Source organism: Lepeophtheirus salmonis, chromosome 4 (assembly GCF_016086655.4).
Source record: "Lepeophtheirus salmonis chromosome 4, UVic_Lsal_1.4, whole genome shotgun sequence".
Classification (NCBI taxonomy): Eukaryota; Metazoa; Arthropoda; class Copepoda; order Siphonostomatoida; family Caligidae; genus Lepeophtheirus; species Lepeophtheirus salmonis.
Genome location: NC_052134.2, coordinates 32,130,447 through 32,151,822, shown reverse-complemented (window position 1 = coordinate 32,151,822; position 21,376 = coordinate 32,130,447).

Below are 21,376 nucleotides of genomic sequence, written 5' to 3'. Positions count from 1 at the left end.
TTTTTTTTAACCAAGTTAAAAATTTTGTGTGGTGGTCTTCTGGGGTTGTTAAAAAAATAAAGTTTAAGTTTGTCAGAAATAACTGAACGGGTATTGTGTACAGCGATACTCCCACAGTTACGCCTGATTTGAAGATGGCCGAACCAATCTGTACTAACACGTGAACCACTTTAAAAGTAGAAATGCCAAGATACAAATTGAATACAGTCATGAACAATAAACCATCAAAAGATTACTACGTAACAATCTTCTCAGTATGTTGCTTTACATGCAATTAAAAAGTTTATTTTATTGCAATATATTAAAATAACCTTTGTATTGTAATGTTATGTAAATTAAACCCTGTTCAATCCAATTTCACTAAACTAACCTACTCCAAACCTTCCTTGTCATAAATTTAGATCAAAGTCAAGATTGCTTAATAAATGTACCAGCTGCATCCTCTCTTGTTCCTCTTTCTTTAGCTGGAAGTATTTTTCACCACGAATTAAATTATTTTATCTCCAAATGAATTAGTATCTTTCAATAAACTAACCTACACCTGAAAAACTATTGAACAGATTGAATTCTCATAAGTGTTCATGCAATCCAAGACAAATTAACTCGCTAATGCAATCTCCCCTTCATGTTACTACCTAGAAAACATTCAACAGATTGAATTATCATATGTTTTCATCCAAGACGAATTAACCTCCAACTCGAAAGCTGAAGGAATTAATCGTGGCCTACATAATTAGGTTGTTGCTTTTGAAGTACAGAAAATAGTATTGAAACTCGTCCAGCAGCTTGCTGAAGTTGATAATGGCTTCGTTTTTGAGAACATTACTGACGCCACTAGCAGTATCTCTGATTTAAACCAACTTTGAAAAAGACGTTGTACTGAAGCTAGTAAAGAAACTTGCTTCACATTCAAGAATCATAACCCTTAACATACAATAGCATCAAAACACACAAACTTTATAAAATAAAAATAAGATTATATAAAGTACACGTATGAGTTATTACTTGATAATGGGAGCTCCGTTACCAATCTGATACACAAAAAAGAGACGCGACAGGAATGCAAGGAGCCGTTGTTGATATTTCTAACCCAACAATGTTGTCACTTTTACCTAAGTATGACTTGCAATATCTCATATATTGTGTTTTTTTTTTTTTTTTTTTTGTTATCAAAACAGTCCGTAAATTATTTGTCATTTGAAAAATGGTTGAAATTGAAGTTCGTAAAATTTAAAGGTAGCGTGGAACCAGTTGCCATAAAATATTCACGGCTATATTTAATATTTAAACTGGTTGTAATAGCGAAGAAGAAAAATCTACACTTTGGTCTTAATGGGTATAGGACTTAAATTCACACGTCTCTTCCAATCCCGCCCCGTTCCTGTTATCGATCTTTAAAAATGCCCCAAATTTTTTAGGCATTATTTTTACTAATATTACTGTTAACTTTATGAATTATTTTAGTAAACTTTAAGTATCTTTGTATGTGATGCTTTGGCAGTGGTTTTAAGGAGCCAGGGGGACCCTCAAGTACCCCAGATAACCCGAGGGGTTTGAACTATTTTTTGATATCACAGTGGTTCCTTGGATGTATATGATGCTTTGGCGGTGGTTTTTAACTATCCCACACTATCCCCGGCCAACCCGAGGGCTTTGAACTAGTTTGTGGTGTTAAAGAGGTTCCTTGGATGTATTGGATGAATTGGCGGTAGTTTTTAACAATCCCACACTACCCCTAGGGCATTGGCCAATCCGAAAGCGGAGAGTATTCAACAATATTTCAAGAGGCCCTGAGCTTACCAATCCTCTCGATTAATTTCTTAGAAAATTTGATTGAATTTCAAAAAATGTAATATGTTTAGATATTTGTAATGAATAATATTAAACGAATTTATATTGTGTTATTATTCATCATGAAGTTTGATCAAATACGTGCAATTTTCTCCCTGGGCAAAATTCCTCCATGGCAATTTTTCTCCATGGCAATCTTCCACTGTTATTTAGCATATTAACGGATTTAAAAAAAATTAAAACATTTTTTTTTCCTAAAAATTAACAAAGATTATGATTTTTTCTACATATTTACCTATTAGTTAGTTCTTTCCTTTTTTGATAAGGAACGTAAATTTTAATACAATACTCCCAATTTTTTTTCCACAAAACTCGCTTAGATATATGCAAAACAATGAATATTCAAGAATACTGCAGTACAATGATGAAAATCCAGTATAGAATGGGCATGTTAAAAAAAAGAAACTGAAAATCAAGATGGTAACCCAAGAATTTGAAAAAAGTTTTGGAGGAGAGAAAGAATAATGCTCATTAGTTCATTAGATCAACTACAATTAGCTGTGACGAAGGCGGAAGGAGAAAAAGATATAAACATAAATTACTCCGATGTCAATCCCGATTCTACTCTGAATTAAACAAGGACTTACAATTATAACCCCGCAACAAATCCTCCTCAGGGTTATGGCCCGTCTTTTATGAGCACACACGAACGTTCAAACAGGTTTAGAATATAATTGAATCTATTTATGAAAGGACGTTATTGTTCACTACTCAGGAATTAAATAATAATGAAAAATGCAAAGGAAAAGAAAATTCCATTTTATAATACCTATTACAAATTGAAGGGACAGCCAAAAACACACCAAATTTACATTATTTCTTCCGTATAATATTTGAAGAAGTAAAAAATAGATATAGGAAATATTAATCAAGAGTTAACGTTAAAGGAGAACAGTTTTATACTCACTGTTTATTGATCTACAATTTCTATTATATAAATATTTCCATTATTCTACTGTAAAAACTGATATTTAAGGTTAATTATAAAGAAAATATCCCACTAAATAAAATTTAAGATATAGTAATTGGTACTCTCACATTTAATATAAGGCGCTTCTTTAAGTACAAGGAATAAAAAAGCTTAAGAAATAATAACAAGAGAGAAAACTCAATTTCCAGATAACTCAAAGCCATTGTTCAATGTTGTTAATTTGAGTATTTTCATTATGTTTTGAATCAATTGAATACCAGAGGGACCCTTGGAACTCGAGTTGGACTTTAGTCCATATTTTAAGGATTTGCAACTCGACTAGATCCATATCCATCATATACTTCTAAAAAAAAATTAACCTTCATAGTTTAATTGTTAAATAATTTTAATCTTCAATTAGTGATTGATTAATTTTTTAATTGATAGTTGAAAATAAAATTTTCTTATGTTTGATGAAATACTTATGAATTTAAATAACAGGGTCCTAATTAGGTATGAATTTTGACCAAGAGCAAGTTTGGAGGTTCAGAAAAGGAATTTTTTTGTTCTACATATCTTATAAATGAATAGTGGATATTTGATCTGGTAATTGTATTACTTTTTTCAAATACAAATTTACTGACTTACCACATCCAGACTTGAATCATATAATTGCACTATATATTAGTTAAATGGGAAAATCACAATTCTGAAGGATCAAAAATACTAGAAGTAGATAGTCTTATAACTTGAAATGAAAAAGTTATCAATCTTAATGATTAAGATGTATTTTTTAATTTAGATAATACGATAGTTATTATTATACACTATAATATTCCTTATTAAATTGATTTAGCTCTTTCCATGAAAAAAAGAATTGTTTTATTATCAATAAGTTAATAAAGTATTTTGGCTCTATTTTTGCAGTAAGTTCGTAAATCATGTTTGGTTTCGATTTACAAAATTAAATTTATAGAATTGAATATAAGAAATAAGTATTATTAGTTCAAATTTTCCCGACTTTTTATGTAAATAACTAAATTGATTTAGGCTATGATACACAATAAAATTAATAATTTTTATCTCAATATAGATAGTATATTAACATTAAAAACAAAATTATTCATAAATTTAATAATAAACAAAAATCAATATTCGGTTTTTTAACAACTATAATTAATTATAACAGTATAACATAAATATAAAGATATACTTTTATAATGGGTTCTTATCCATAACCAATTATTGGGAATGCAGGAGGTAGACAACAAAAAATCCTCAAAGAAGAATAATCTTCTAATTCCTTATATACCGGTAGTTGCATAAATACGCGGACTAATTTTTAAACGCTTATATATCGTGGTTCCGTGACCGGAAATAAAAAAATCCAGCACAAGTAACTCGGTACATCTTTTGGCTTTGTTTTTGTTGTTCTTACTTGCATCAAACAAAGTCGTTTACGATGAATGACGAGGCCAAACGTCATATGGTTGTCACTCTCCTCCACGCCGGTAGGTCTATCAAGGAGATAATCAAGGACACTGGATTATCCAGGACTACTGTGTTCAAGGTCCAGAAGCTTGGGAGGGAAAAGATCTGAAAGACCTGACCATACCTCTGGAATGACTCAGGATTGGCTCGCTGCCATGGAAGACCATTACATCATCAATGTGTGCAAGGTCTTCCGCGGGCGCTTGGAGGGTGTCATAGCAGCTAATGGCGGTTATATTCAGTAATTATATTAAATTTTATACCAGAATAAATTCTCTATTATATAATTCTCAAAAAAAAACATCATACGAATTTTATTACACATTAATTATTTGCCACAGATAGTCCGCGTATTTAGGCAACTACCGGTAGATCATGACTTGTATTTTGTACAAATAAATTTCTGGCAGGATTTTTTGTTGTCTACCTCCTGCATTCACAATTATTGGTTATGGATAAGAACCCATTATAAAAGTATATCTTTATGCAATTTTTAAATGATCCACATTTTTTTTAACTCCTTTTTCAAATATTTACAGTGCAAATTACGTCCATCACATGAAATTCACTTCTTTTTTATTTCTCGGGATTTAACCACATCATTTTTTGATTCATCAAGAAGTTCTCAATCCGGATCAAAAGATGTAGATATATCTGTGTTTGCCCTATAAAAGTAACATGATGTGCTTCATAATAGAAAACAAGTAGATTAAAGTTTAAAAGAAGAAGAAATAGAAAATAATAACTTATACCTTCTAATAAATTACGCAATGATGACGAGGAAGTATCTTTATCTTTTAATCGGAGGTTAAAGATAAAATTGATTGACCATCTTTGGTTAAATTTATAAAAAGTATAGGAGAAGAAGTTGACGGAGGAACAAAATCGTTATGGTGAGAAGTAGATGGAAACATAAAATCGTTATCTTGAGAAGAAGGAGTATTAACTAATTTTCTGTCAGATAAGTTCGATTCTTTTTTATAGACTTTAAGAAAAGCTTTTTTATTTCATTCCAATAGACATTCTTCATTAGAATTCAATTATTTCCTCCGGTTATTTATTTTTTGCCAAAACATTCTTATATATATTATATATTAATAATGATTTGTCCTCTACCAGTACCTAGTGCTAGAAAGAGTGACTTTCTAACTGGTTTAGAAAACTACTAAACCCCAATATTTAATGCATGAGAGAAGCCGATATAGCCTCTCAAAGATGACAAAGGATGAAATTGTATAATAGGATGCTGGTATGATTAGGGTTTTAACCTATGTACTTATATGAATTGAAATGCTTACCTTATAATATTTTTCAATTATTTGACGCTGTTGATTAGTTATATTAGTATTATCATTAGTTGCCTGATTTCATGTTCATCAGTTAGCGCTATCACTGAAATTTAACTTGCAGAATATGAAAATGTAACAATTCGCGATGTGGATATGGAAGAAGAACAAAGAATAAAAAAGTTCCTCAAAAAGGATTTTTTCTGGAACATTTTGGATACTTTTGGAGAAAAAAAAATCATTGTTTTAATTGGTTTAGCCACGAAATGTTTCTTATCGGCGAGATCAATGTATAGAAATGTCTTCTATTTCTCCTTTGAGTCATGAAGCCTATGTGTTAGGGCATTTTACTTCCTTGGTTTAGGAAAATCAAAAGATTAAATTACAAATTAGTGGACAGAGAGTTTGTCTCACAACTTTTCTTTCCTTTTGGCTATGGGGAGATTATTTAAAGAATTGGTTCAAACATAAGCATCGTATTTTGACCGTAAATACATGTAATAATCCGAAACATCGAAATATAAATTAAAGGAGAGAGGTATTTAACATTTTCCGGAGAACCTATATATATAGAAAGAATATATGTATATTATTAAATTAGAAGCAAATTCATGTAGCATTGGAAAGGTTCAAGTTGGCAGGAAAGAAGCAGTGTGAAGAGGAGTGCTTTGATTCATTTTACACGGCTTTATGTTGCCAAGCAAAAAATGCTGGATTAAGGGAGATGACATATGAGGACTGGATATCAACACTAATTATAATTGGAATAAATAGTGAAGAAACGAAAAAATACCTGTTGTCTAAATCATATGAGTTGTCACTTTTAGAGGTTATATCCATTTGCCGGAGCAAAGAAAAGGGTAAAATTTAGGAGGAAGCATTCGCAAGAAAATCAAGTTCGAATCAAGTTTAAAAAATTAATTATAAAAGGAGCAGATAAGAGAAACTCAAAGATGTTCTTATTGTGGAAGAAATTGCCATAGAAATGAAGAAAAATGACCTGCATATGGGAAGAAATATAATCAGTCTCAAAAGATAGGTCATTTCAAATAAATGTGTAAATCAAAGAGAGTATTTTTCAAATCTAATACAGTCAAAGTGAGCGATGTAAAGAAGAACGTAGATGATAGAATGGTATCTCTGGAAGTAACGTACAGACAAAGAAAAACTAAAAGGATAAGAGCAGTGCAGGATACTGGGGCTGAAATAAATGTTGCTGGTATTGATAATCTAATCTAAAGGGTCCTAATCCAAAATGCTAGAAAACAATGCTGAATAACCCTTATCACCTGTCGATGGGTCGAAGTTGAGAATTATGGGGAATATATAACTAACATTTGTGTTAAATAATATGCGAGTAGAAGAAACTGTTATTCTATGTAAAAATGTTACTGAAGTATATAATTGTCAAGAAGAGTTTGCAGAGAGCTTTGGTTAATTTCAGGGGATTTTGTAGTAAGTCGTGGAAACGTAGGGCAAATTACAAAGTCACTGATGAGGGAATTCGATGATGTTTTTTATAAGGGTCAAAAGTTCGAACCAATGGGTGGACAACCAATGAAAATATGGTTAAAGAATGGTTATATACCTCATGCAATTCATTCTGCAAGACCCATACCATTTGCCTTTAGAAGTGAAGTAAAGAAAGAAATTGATCACATGGAGAAAATGGGAGTGATAAGAAAAGTAGGGAATGGTGTGTCACCCATTAGTAGTAGTTTCAAAAAATAATAGGAAAGGTAGACTTCGTGTTGATTTAAAAAAATAGAATGATCAAGTTTATCCACCCATTCATCCCATGACATGTTGTTCAAGAGATGCTGTTTTGTGTTGACCCAGAAAGGGCAGAGTTTTTATGCCAATGGATTCAAAACAAGGCTAGTGGTAAATGGAATTAGCAGAGTAATCAAGACATATGACTTTTTTTATGACTCCTTGGGTGTAGATATGTTTTAATAGTGCACCCAATGGGCTAGGTTGCGACTGGAGAGGCATATTGCTTACGTGGAGATGAAATTTTGGATTATTTACCAGACACATTTAGAGTGGTCGATGATATTTTAACAGTATCAAGGGATTTTGAAGATCATGTTTGTAAAGTCAGAAGGATTTTGGAAAAATACCAAGAGAAGAAAATTACTTTAAATCCTTTGCTCCACCAAAAGTAAAATTATGTGGATACTACATATCTTGAGAAGGCAGGGAAGTTGATCCTGATAAATTGTGTGGAATATGTAAATTTCCGAATCCAAAAAAATTGGAGGGATCTTAGGGGTTTCTTGGGCTTAGTCAATCAACTCAGCCCATTTTCATCAAAGATAAGTGAAGCAGCGGAACCTATATGAGAATTATTATCATCAAAAATGGAATTTAAATGGACTAATAACCATACCTTATCCCTGGATAAAGTAAGAAATGTTGACTTCACCACCCGTATTAGCACCATTCGATTCGAAATTAGAAACACACGTTGAGACAGATGCGTCAAAACTTGGTAAAATGTATGTTTACAAGAATATCATTCATTTTCTTTCTTATGAAACAAAAATAGCTAGAAAATTTGGAATCAATTTTCCTCCATTCCTTTTGTTTATATTACATTCATTATCATTTCTTATCGTCATCACATAAATTACTTTTAGAAAAAAAATGTTACCTAAAACTCCTTAGGAGATGAAAATATTGAATGGAAACACTTGATACAAGTACTTTTTCAGCTAAATTAGATTACATCTACTTTACTTTTGTATAGAAACAGGAAAGTTTTCGAAAGAAATATCAAGTTTCAATTATATCTGAGAAAATAAGCTCGGCAACATACTTTTATTTTAACATGTGATGTCATTCAACTGGGCTTCCAAGTCTCGTTGCTACATTTTTGTTTCTCAGACCTGACTCCAAGCTTCCAGATAAACCTTGATATCTGCAGCCTGTAGTGCTACTCTTTCCGGTTGACTTATGGTTCGAGTTTCAAGAGAAAATATAACCGTATAATACCCCCAAAGCAGTTACCCTGCTGGTAATAACTCCTGAGTTGGAAAATTATTTTGAAAAAAAAATCCTAGACTTTTCCTAATGTTTCCTTGAAATATTGGATCAACACTATTTTTGATGGATAAAAGTCAGTTTGTCATTGTTTATTCCTGAAACCGATATCTTTGAAAAATTGTATTGTTCTATCAAAATTCAAAACTCACTCCGTAAAAGCGAGTTACCACATCTACAGTGCGTACACGCGTATACGTTACCAAATATATATACTACTCTTATTAATTGATTATAGGAAGTCTTTTTGAGAGCAACTCTTTCCTTGATATCATACCCACATATTAATATACAATTATGAAAATCCAGTGAGGAATGAGCATATTAAAAAAAATAGAAACCGCAAATCAACTTGGTAACCCTAATAATTTTAAATATGTTTTGGAGGAGAGAAAGAATAATCTGTTACAATCAGCTGTGACAAGATATAATAAAGGATATAAACAAGGGTATTTGCTAGAATGACTCTGATGTCGATCCCCAATTCTACTCTGAGTCCAACAAGGACTTACAACTATAACTCTGCAACAAATCTTAAGGTTACAGTTTTTTTTATGAGCACACACGAACGTTCAAACAGGTTTTTAAAAGGTTAATTGGATCTATTTACAAAAGGATGTTCACTACTCAGGAATTAAATAATAATGACAACTGCTAAGGAAAAACTGCTTCTTTATACTACCAATTACAAATTTACGGGACAGCTAAAACCATACCGTAGTTATATAATTGTTAATATATATACGGTATATACACGTACGATATGACAAAAATGACAAAAAAGTAATTATTTCTATGATCCAATAATTTATTGAACATGGAGCATTTTGGAAATAAAAATACCTAAAACGGAATCGATTTAACTAAAACTGCGCATTATTGGTTGTTGCAGTATCACGACCATAAACACTATTCCCCATTTCTGCCGTTTGGCTTTTGTTTTCGCCTTTCTCGAAGAAAAACTGTAAAATATGGCGGATTTTCCCTTTGTTGTTGTCCATCTTTGGGGGGACTCAAAAAATCACAAAAGTGTCTAAATAGTTTTTTTAGTACACAATGTTATTTTTCTAACATAATCTAACGTAAATCGATTGTACTTATGCAACAAAGGATACATATTAATAAAGCCATCTATTGAAAAAATAATTGAATTTTTTACTTCACCTATTAATATAGATGTACATAAATTAGGATTCCACTATAAAATTTCTCATAAATGCTTACTATTTTACATTTTTCAGGCATTCCGTCCATTGGGATACTGTTTTTGATGACTTCAAATGTGTTGCCTACACAGGAGCCAAACCTGTTAACAAAACAACTCATACAATTCAAGCTTGGCACTAATTAAGTTTGATAAGGAAATTACTCTTGATAGTGAAAAAGTTCAAAAGGAATTTTAAAATTTATATACACAATTAAAAAGGGTTTCCTTAATTTCATCAGCAGAGATGGGATTGTCTATCCTACAGACTTAATATACATTGCTACCATATATTCCATAAAATTATCGAAAGAAATATTTAATGACGATTTAACATCAATGTGATTTCTTTCCTTTCATAAATCATTGGAAGTTTTCCTGCAACTTTTTATCTTGAGAACAATGGAAGATCCGAACTATTGTTCCTTATTAGACCAGTTTTGTAGAGAAAATCATTATTTTTCGAATTTTCTCGAAAAAAATCACACACAGATTATAGTATCACACTGAAATTATTTATATAAAATTAAAATGATAAAATCTCAACTGCACCTCAATTTATAAAATTTCTTTATGGAGTTTTCCATCTATATAATTTATCGACGATCTTGTTCCTAAATTTATGAATTATTATATAAATTTGTATTATGTACTTGTATATAAAAATTATTTGTTAAAAAAAAATTTCCATAATTAATTATTTATCTATAGGTTAAAAATAAACAAATCTACTAATTTTGTTATAAAAACAATTCATATTTTGTGTTATTATAAAAGGGGTACGACCCCTTCCTGTTTTTTTTCTTTTTAATGTCTAATCCAGATATATAAGAAGACTGTTGAGTACAAAAAAAAAGAAAGAGTGACAGGCTTTAGACTAATATTCTATCTTTCTTGACGAGTTAATAAATTCATTATGTATGTATGCACATAAATGAATGCTTTTTCATAAAATTTATGTCTTTTCATACCTGTCTATCTGAGTATGAAAGTTATTCCATTACTGACAGACGTAATTTGTATCCTTAATTTGTATTCTTTTCTTCTTTTTACTTTCAACTTTTGAATTGTTTATAATACCAAGCCTGGCTTAAGAGATCGCCTGAAGTTACTTTATCAGTTTCTCTTGCCTGACATAAATTTTGTAGAAATTATCTAGTATAAATATAAAATACTGTTAAGTGGTCAATATCTATAATGGAAAATAGCAATTATTTTAAATAAAATTTCACAAAATTGAATATTTTTGAGCCCATAGTTTTATACGATTTACAAAATATTTAAGAATACTAAAACTAAAGCAACTAGATCAAAAGTTTCAATTCAAACAAATTACAAAAAGCTTTGGTAATGTTTTGATTTCCAAATTTTGGCTTTGTTTATCTTGATTTTTAAACTGTTGAATTCTAATATGTTCTTAAACACACACGACACAAAAATTTATAAACTACAAGGATAAATTTGCATTGTGTGAATATTCACCTTCTCACAATTATAATTATAAATAATACAACAGTTGACAATGATATGATTATTATATCTAAAATATTTTTTTTCAGTTAATACAATAATACTCTAATCTTACATGAATTATTGTACTTTGTAGTTAGTTAGTAATTTTTTTAATTTTTAAATACGCCTAATTTTAGATATTTATGCAGAAAAGAAATAAAGTAAGAACTTGATTGAATATTTAGTAGCTAATAACCATTAGCAATTAATCATTATTTAACCTGGGGAAGTTGTGTATCAAATTGTGCAATGAAGGATTAATACTACTTTTGCATGTCAATTCTTATTAGATATATTTAGCGGGATAAACTTTACGATTATTTCACATAGCATATCCCAAACTTTTCTTCAAAAAGCAGAACGAAGAAGAACCAAAATTATCTCTTCAAATTTCGAATTTGCTTATTTCTTAATATATCTTTCTATATGTAGTTAATTTCATGAAAAGTTGAATATATATAATTCATTTGATTTAAATGTTTATAAAATATCACCTGCCACTTTGTAAAAAAAATAAGAAACAAAAAATAAACTTAGTGTCTCTGATAATATTAAGAATGTTTGGGAGAAAATCAGTTGAGCTGCCATAACTTTTCATTAGATTATAATGAATTATGTGGAGTTGAAATTGATAGCTAATACATCTAATACTAACATGGTAGCATGAAACAATTGAAATGATCTCTCAATTTCATGGGACAAGCCTCCAAACAAGCAAACCCATTAAATCTTACCCCATCCTATAAAATGTTATTACATAATATAATAGACAATATTTTACAAATTCAAATTAAATTTGATATTTCTGAAATATTAATAACAAACAATAATAATAAATTTTTCTTCATAGTATCTCCAAAAAAATAGAATATTGTCTCTTCGTTATTTCTACTTCTTATCTCATGATTTATAAATATATATTAAACGATAACATTGAAAAGGTAAAAGAAAAGAGGTAAACGGAATCAATTTTGAAAAATTTAAATAACTCCGTTCCTATCGAATAAATAATACAAACATCCACATCACTGAAACCTATGTAGAGGTACATTTTTATTCTTAATCCAAAAAAGTTAGTTATGGTCTTCAAATATAAATTATTTATAAGCCTTTAACATACCCAGAAAAAAAAACCAATTCAAATTTTCGAGTAGAACTCAAAGTCCAATCCAGCTTTGTTTATTTTCTACAAAGTTTTAAAATCAATTTAGTCATTTTACCAAAAGAATGCTATAAACTCCACTTCTACTCTTTAAGCTTATAAATGTATAAGTACGATAGAGACTAGAGCAAACTTGGTTTGGGAGTTTGAGCTTCCAATGCATCTTCAAAAAATAGAATACTTTATATAGGGTCGCATAGGGATAATTATAGTTATCAAAAACACCAACACACAATTGCCTAAGAATGATTAAATCTAGACGTGAAATTTTTCCTCGCAACGAGATACAGTTTTCAAGTATATGTATATTGAAACAAAATCATGAGAGGGGATCATTTTATAGTTTATGATTTTTATCTTATAGAATAATTTGTTCCGACGGGAAGCGGATTTTTTATAGACACTTTTTAGTATAAATATATAGCTGATTAACTTTTTCTATAAAATAATGGTTATTATATTTAAATAATCATTTTTAATTTGATTTTGACTTTTTGGAATTGATCTAAAAATAAAATAAATATAAATTCTTTTTTATTTCGCTCCAGATAGTCTTCGTACTTTTACAGTTTAAAATGTTTTGGCTATCACTCTGTGGAATAAAAAGGTCTTATTTATGAATAATAATGAATCAGAAAGGGGTGTTCAAAATAAACTGTTTTTGATATGTCACAAGTAATAAAAAAAAAAATTCAGCTCTTGAGGAAGCTGCTCTTCCACTAGAATCGTCCCTAATGCAAACAAGTGGTAGAAAATCTAATCATATCACCAAGGAAAAACCCGAGATGAGATTTCAAAGTCAAAAACAAATGGCAAAGGTTATGCAAATGTTCTAAAAAAAATCCTATAATAAGGATACTGCGGTTCAAGTGAACCTGGGAAATAGTTTTAAATGGGAGACATTTGTTCTCTTAATGGAAAATGAAGAAGGGCTTACCCTATAATGTGGATAATATTACGTATATTGATCTTAATGATATTGCTGTGAAATATGGCTTTATTGAACACAAGCTAGCAGGAGCTAATCCGAGGTTTGGCAAAAGAGAAGTTTGCTTCTATACTAGATTCCCTGTTGATGTCAGGGGAGGGATCCATGTTCTTTAAGAAAACAAAAATTAAATCTAAAGAATGTCAATGGCACATCTGTGATAGTTATCTTCAAGCTTAAAGGAATTAATAAAATCAACGTGGACAAAAAGAAAAAAATCTAGTATTGACATTGATTAATTCCTACAAGAGGGTAAATGAGGAAAAATGGTTGAGTGGATGAAGCAATTTGGTTAAGTCGTTGACCATTACTCAAAGAAGAACCCTTCCGATGCTAAGGCTGTAAAAAAATAAGGAAGTTATAAGGAACTGTGCCGTGACAGCGACTATATTGTAGAGTTAAAAGCTGTCCCTCAACCATACCACAGATTGTAACCATTCAAGGATACCTAATAAAAACCAAGTTTTCTGGAGTCAAACTTCAGTGTCAAAAAAAGCTTTAATATTCGGCATATGAAACAATTTTGTACTGAAATAGATTAGAAGCTTACGAGTATGAACAGGCTCTTAAAAGGACAATGGCTGATCACCTTACCCCTAAGCCCCGTAGAGTTGAGAACAATGGTCCTCTAATTCAGAAAGAAACTGGCGGAGAAAAAAATAATGCTACTATGGAAGATAGGGACCAATTAAATTCAGAACAAATTTCAAAAGAGGAACGACCCTTAGAAGAGACTCAACCTCCTTCTTCGGAAGGAGGATGTAGTAGCAATCAATTACAGACCGAAGAACGCGTTCAGACCAAGTATATTTATCGAAATAACCTGGAACCAGGTCAAGAGGATTCCGACGTTGAAAGATCCAAAGAAAATTTTCCATCTTTGGGGGACTTAATTTATATTGAATCGGAAGATATTTCTAAGAAAAATGGACAAAGCAATGCAAATAAATAAAACATGGACTTGCAAGCATATCTTATTTTAGAACATCGAACTCGCTCACAATCTTCAGTGAAAAGAAATCAACCAGAATCTAAATATTCGCCGGACAAAGATGAAACTCTATCAAAGTAGCCCAAAGCGTAGGATCATTTATCAATAAGAATGGACGTATACATTAAAAAATAATCTCCATCATCGTCAGGGGATGAAGGAACCGGAGAGAAAGATATGCATTCATGAAACACATTTTATCTTTTGATGCTGATATAATCTGCCTACAGGATATAAAATTATCAGTGTCCTTGTCATTTAGAAATGATTCTCCTTGGTGCCTACCTACGAAATGCTTCCGTTTTTTTTCGGGCAATGGTTTAACAAGAGAAGTTTTAACTTTCATAAATAAAAAAAATGTTAAAGTAACATCTTGCATCAAAGAATATTCTTTTCTTATCGAGTGGCACGAAATTCGTATTTGCAATGGTGATGTGGTATTTTATTTAATTAATGCGTTTGGGCCCAATGAAAAATGAATTCCCTTCTATCAAGAAACTATCGATGACCACATGGATAGTTCTATACCACTTATATTGATCGGCGATCTTAATGTTTACAAAGATACCTACCCTAACAGTTGTATCTCAAAGGAGACGATTCACAAACTGAATTTTGCTGATATAATGACTTTTTTTTTTGTCCCTGGAGCTACTTTTGGTCAAAAGGAGAGCAAAGGTCGAGGATTGATTTGGCTTTTATCTCTTTGCAACTTCTGTACCTAGCTAAGAAAGCTCTTTATCCATCAGAACCCTCTTCTGATCATAGAATAATAGGAAATAAATTTTGGTATTAGCCTCGAAGCGTCTGTTTTAGGATTCTGAGATGGATGTTAGAGGATGATGGATTTAACAAGAGAATGAGAAGCAATTGGAGAAAAGGATATTCCTCCACCTACTCTTCAGAAGCGTCAGATAATGTTTTTACAAAAATAATCCGGACAGTGACATCACAAGTTTTATACGAAAAAGGAAGGAATTTCAAGATTAACCAAGTTCATGTAGAAAATATTTTTGATAGCAATTCAATTTTTGCCCGTTCGATTAAGGCAGACTCAATTAATTCTTTTAGAGTGGCAGAGGTTGTGGCAACTGAAATGGAGGCTTAAGTCATAGTAGAAAATAGCTCGTTGAGACGATTAAACTATCCGCCTAAGATGAAAATAAAGCTCAGCACCTAATGTCAAGAAAATAGTTTCTAATGGAAAAACCCTAACTTAAACTGATGATATTATAACTATTTCCATTCTGGATTCCAGGCAGTCGTTGGGATGAAAGACTTCTTTTTCCAAAAAAGGCGAAAAATGCCGCTGAATCATGAAGAAAAAGTGTTTATTAAGGAGAATATCACTCGATATATTGCTCAAAAATATAAAGATAGTAAAGCTCCAAGGTTGGATGGAGTTAGTGGCAAAGTTTACTCCATATTTCCAAGTGAGGTGAATCCTTTTCTTTTAAAAATCGGTAAAACGATGGAAAATAAAGGTAAGCTACCCAACTCACTGACAAAGGGTAGAATAGCTCTAACTCCGAAGAAAGGAAACGGTTCCGATTTTAATCACTGGAGACCCATTACGGTACTCAATGATTCATACATAATTCTATCCGGGGTTATGACTCAACAAGTGGAGGAAATTCTCAATAAAAAATTGGGGTTCAACAGGAGGTTTTTTGAAGAAGAGGAAAATATATGATGTTTTTCGAAATATTCGTGCTTGTATTGACTCGGTTGCAGCAATGCAAAAATTTGGACCTGTAATTGCAATCAACTTCTCTAAAAAGTTCGATTATATCACACACGAACAAAAATTAAGAGCTGTTAAATAGTTCCAAGGCACAAAGCAATTTCTTAAGAAAGAAGAAATTACGGAGGAAGAAGTTGTGGTAATTGGTGACTTTTCATAAAATTACAGTTTTATTGTCCCGGATGCGGCTCAAGCATTTCATTGGAATAAAGCACAGGCAACAATACACCCTTGATTTAATATTATAAGAATAATAAGTAAGCTGTTTCACCACTCTTGCACTATTATATTTGATAACAACCATCACGATGTTATATCCGTACATTTATACAAAAAATGACTTGTACATTATTTAAAGGAAAATTGTGCCATATTAAATAAATATATTATTTTTCCGACGGGTGTGCGGACCAATATAAAAACTGTAAATTCATTTTTAACCTCATGTTCCACCAAGAGGACTTTCATTTGTCTGCTGAGTGGCATTTCTTTGCCACAAGTCACGGCAAGGGACCTTCAGATGGTGTAGGTGGCACTATTAAAAGAGAAGCTACGAATGAGAGCCTCCGACGTCCTTATAAAAATCAAATTACAAAGCCGAATGATTTATTCAAATATGCACGGGATAATATGACGATATATTTTTGCACAGAAGAAGATTATGAAAAAGAAAATACTATTTTAAAAGAAAGGTTTGGTTTTGCAAAAACCATTAATGGTACACGAAAACTTCATTCATTTATTCCCGAATTAGACCGATCACTAAGAGTTCGCTTAGCGAATCAGATGAGTCAAAAGTTAAATCTGTTATATAATTTATGTTTAAAATGAAAATAATTGAAAATCATACTATTATTTTATAAAATATAGAAATTTTCAATTATATTACACTTAAATAAGAATCCTTTTTATTTTATTAAACAACAGAAAATATGTAATTTATATATAATACGAGTTTAAATATAGAACAATAATACCAATATGCTATAAAAATAGCTCTGTATACTCTAAATAATGATCTTGTTGGAAGTGATCCTACTAAGATCCCACTCTGAATTTTGTATATGTTTGAAAATATATACTGATACATGTTCTACGAAAATTAAAATTAAATCGGTTTTGCTGCTTGGTAGAGGTGCCATTTTGAAGGCTGCACCAGAGCCCCAAACTTTTTTTTTTTTTTTGATTAAAATAAGACTATGATTAAATATAAGTTAAATTGTTTGTTCTTGTGCATCTTTTGACGTAATTTATGTTAAAATTGAGCCACTATGAGTGGAATTATGACCTTCTAAACAACACAGGTCTAACGCATCAGGCCCAACTTCGAGCGGGCCTAGAACGGCCCCGGTGAGTCACAGAACCCAAATATTTCACAGAATCTCTTATTTTATATAAAAAAGCCAGCTCACCAAAAATCATCGAAATCGGAGATGATCATGTCGTAAATTGCAAAAAAGTGTGTACACTTGACGTGGAATGACCCAATTAGAAAAAACACTTCGCTTTAGAGCTTTTTCAAAATATATCAAATTTCCAATAACCGAGTTGTCCGGAATATTTGAAGACATTAATGAATTGGAATGTGAAGGAAACTTAGATTTGGTGTTTAACATCTATAACACCGAAATTGTGTTTACCAATGAAGATACCGATCTCAATGCTACTCTTTACTACATTGATGGTTTCATTGAAAGGTCGGACTGTACAAAAAATTGTTCCAGCTCCAATAATCTTTTAATTAAAGAGAGTTCCTTCGATTTCAATAGTATTCAAGCTACCGCCGAAGAAAAAGCTGATTGAGTTGATTAATAGAGGAGGACTTATTACCCCTTCGAATGTGCTATTTTTGTTAATTTACTACATACACAACTTCCTAAGTATCATTTTGAAGGGCCGAGACTTAATCAAAAAGTTGTTCAACGCTTCATCAGCTACTAATATTTTCAATTGTAAGGTGATCTAAACAATTAATGACGAAGAAAATGCATTTTCACTTGTAGATCATTTCAATTTCAATATTAGGAACTTTGTAAGGTCAAGAAATGATGAAACTCGTTCAAATCAGGAAGAAAAAAAGGAATCAAGATCATATCAAGGAAGAAAAGCTGCTAAATTATCCTCTGTGTCTTCCGAAAATAAAATTATTTGAATATTCTTGATAACCCCTTTGAAGTCCTAAAAAAACATTCCCGCATTTTGATTTAGATTAATATTTTTTGTTCATTTTTTTATTATTGATAATGTAGAATTATACCTTTCGTTGTATTAAAAGGTCTCAATTTGAGGGAATATACATATATAAAAAAATACAGCTCAAATATATCATATTTGGTTATTAATAAATTTTTTATCATATTTCAGCACTATTGACTTTATTAATCTTCTTTGTTTTTGGTACTACACTTGCACAGGTAAAAAATGGGTTGGGTATCCCAGTCTATAGCTACCCTTGGTTATACCATAACGCGTGTACGACTGATGTTCGCTAATTCTCTTAATAATTGCCTTTTTTAATTCGTATTTAATACATGTTTCGTCTTCTTGGATTTCTAATTTTTTTGGTGTATTTTCGGATCGACAATCCATACCTTAAAAATAACTTTGAGACATGAGACAATACTGTTATTTTTAATCTTACAATTTCAGGTATTATATGCTGTTAATATACCGTTGTCATATTCTATGACGTCAAATTATGTGTTTCTTGTCCAGAATTCGGTAGGGTACATCAAATTGAAAATTCTAGCTGGCCTGATTACATGATGCTAACCCTTGTATTTATACTAAGCTTGCATTGTAAATATTAGGATCCAATGGTGAAGGTGAAGGATTTTCAAAGGAGAGGTTATGTTTGAATTTTAGTGCCTCTTTGATACAGATGAAAAAGGAAGATAGAAGAGGACCGGATATATTTGAGTAAAGATGAAAAAATATGATATTAGACGAGCGCAAGACTTTTAGTAGTTGGAAGCTAAATAGTGTTGTTTTTTTTTTTCCAAACCTGTTATCATTATTATTTGATTCTTGAAGAAAGAACATTAAGAAATAAAGTTATCAGTAGTCTGTGAATGACAAAAAGAATAACACTGAAAATTTGTTAGGGTGTTCTAAGCTCAAGTCCTTTTTGGACTCAGAGTAAAATTGAGGATCGATATCGGGCAATTCTTGCTTATGTCTTTCTAAAATACGGAGTAGGATTTGTGTTTATTTTCTTCATCTTCTAGCTTCTCTCAGCTAATTTGAATAAAGCGTCATACCAACTAATCTGCTCACCTCCAAAAAGTTCTTCAAATTGTCAGGATTACCATCTTGATTTTCAATTACTTTTTTATTCAGAAGTCGGCAGCTCATACTTTTTAGAGCTATATGTAGATACATATTATGTTTAAAACATGTTTGGCTTGATAATAATTTATTAATTTTGAAATAAAATAACTTCTACAGAGTAGGGTTAAACGGAAGGGGGGTTGTTTTTTTCATAAAGCTTTTATGTACAAAATAAGAAAATATTATATTTCTAAAAACAGTTATAACAATTTATTTTCCAAAAAAAGTATATTATTTAACGGTGAAAAACATGAAATATTGAAGAAAAAAAAAGAAATTAAATCTAGGGAGAACGGTTTTATTAAAGTCATGAATTGGTTAATGGATGTAACGAAGGTTAAAACCCACTGCTCAACTGCATACAAAAATGAATACTCACTTCTTCAACTACTATTTTAGTAGTATAAATTCACAGAACGTATCAAATATAATAGTCGAAAAGTATTCAATATGTTCAATGATCCTGATAGTTTTTGTAGTATCATATTTAACAACTACAAAGAGGAAAAAAGTTTTATTTTGATAACATAAACATTTTGATGTTGAGGTGGCTAAACCCCAAATTTAAGATTAAAAGGGAAATAACGGATGTTCATAGAAGGATGTTCAATGGGCATTAAACGATATCATTTGAGGTGAGTCACCTCATCTATGAGTGTTTACCCAATTAATTAATAAACCCTTTGTGTATTATAATATTTGAAACTCAACAATGATCCATTTCATAATGAAGAGGTTCTGTGATTAAAACTGTATATGGTTTATAATGGTAAAAATGCTATTATAACTTTTGGAAACAAGAAAAATATATATTGGCTGCCTGTAAGACTATACATTAGACCTGTTTGATTTTCAATTTTTTTGCAAATTTACGCATAGGGCGAAAAAGTTGCCTTTGGGTATTAAAAATAAGACGTAAAAAATTTTATCGCAGTACAATTTCATCTTCAGTTCCCCATTTTGTTTGAAGTTTTTGAAAAAATGATAATTTTATCTTATTTTGGCAATAGTTTTTGAAAAACGCATATATTTATTTCAAGATACAATTATTAGATGTTAGTACAGTCTACATTTAGTATATATTGAACGTTTTCGGATAAAATGATAGTTTATTACGGAAAAAGGGAAAATTTATACAAATTTCTTTATGACTCCCGTATAACGCCCACCCGATCTAATGAATTTTAATGAATAATAATTGAAAAGCAATTCATTAAAAGATTAATTTCCTTAAATTCACTTGTGAAATTCAAATCGAAATATTGCAAAATATATAATTTTGGTAAATATGTATTTAATGACTTGCACCTAATATGTAATAAATTTCATCTAAATATGAGTTTTTATCATCATATCTTTGAGATTTTTGAAACTATTTCCAAAACCGTCTTTATTAAAATGAATCAATTTTTGATGATTAACATCTTCTTGTGCTTGGTTTCTCAATTTTCTCAATCTTTGATCCTTGATCTCATTCGTCTTAATCTTTTTACCACATTTGCTGTCTTTTTGTCTTAAGATATAGCCAAGACCTTTTTTCTCAGAAGTATCCAGTCTCTTAAAAAAAATTCTATTCGGCATGAAGTGACACTTTTGAGGTAGTTGAACCAAAGACTTCTTGACATCCTCAAATGTGTTATCCTGTTCTTTAGTCCATATGTACTCATTTTTGTTGGATTACAAAGGTCTGTGAGGGACAAGTTGACTATTTCCTTTGAAAATCCGCATTTTACATTTACATTTAATCCTATAGCCAACTTTAAAACTTGAATCTTTCCCAGGGAGCTATGAACGTTGTCAATTCTTGGCTCTCATGGTTTAAAGGGGCCTGCCAATATCCTTTAATCGAATCAAATGTGTAA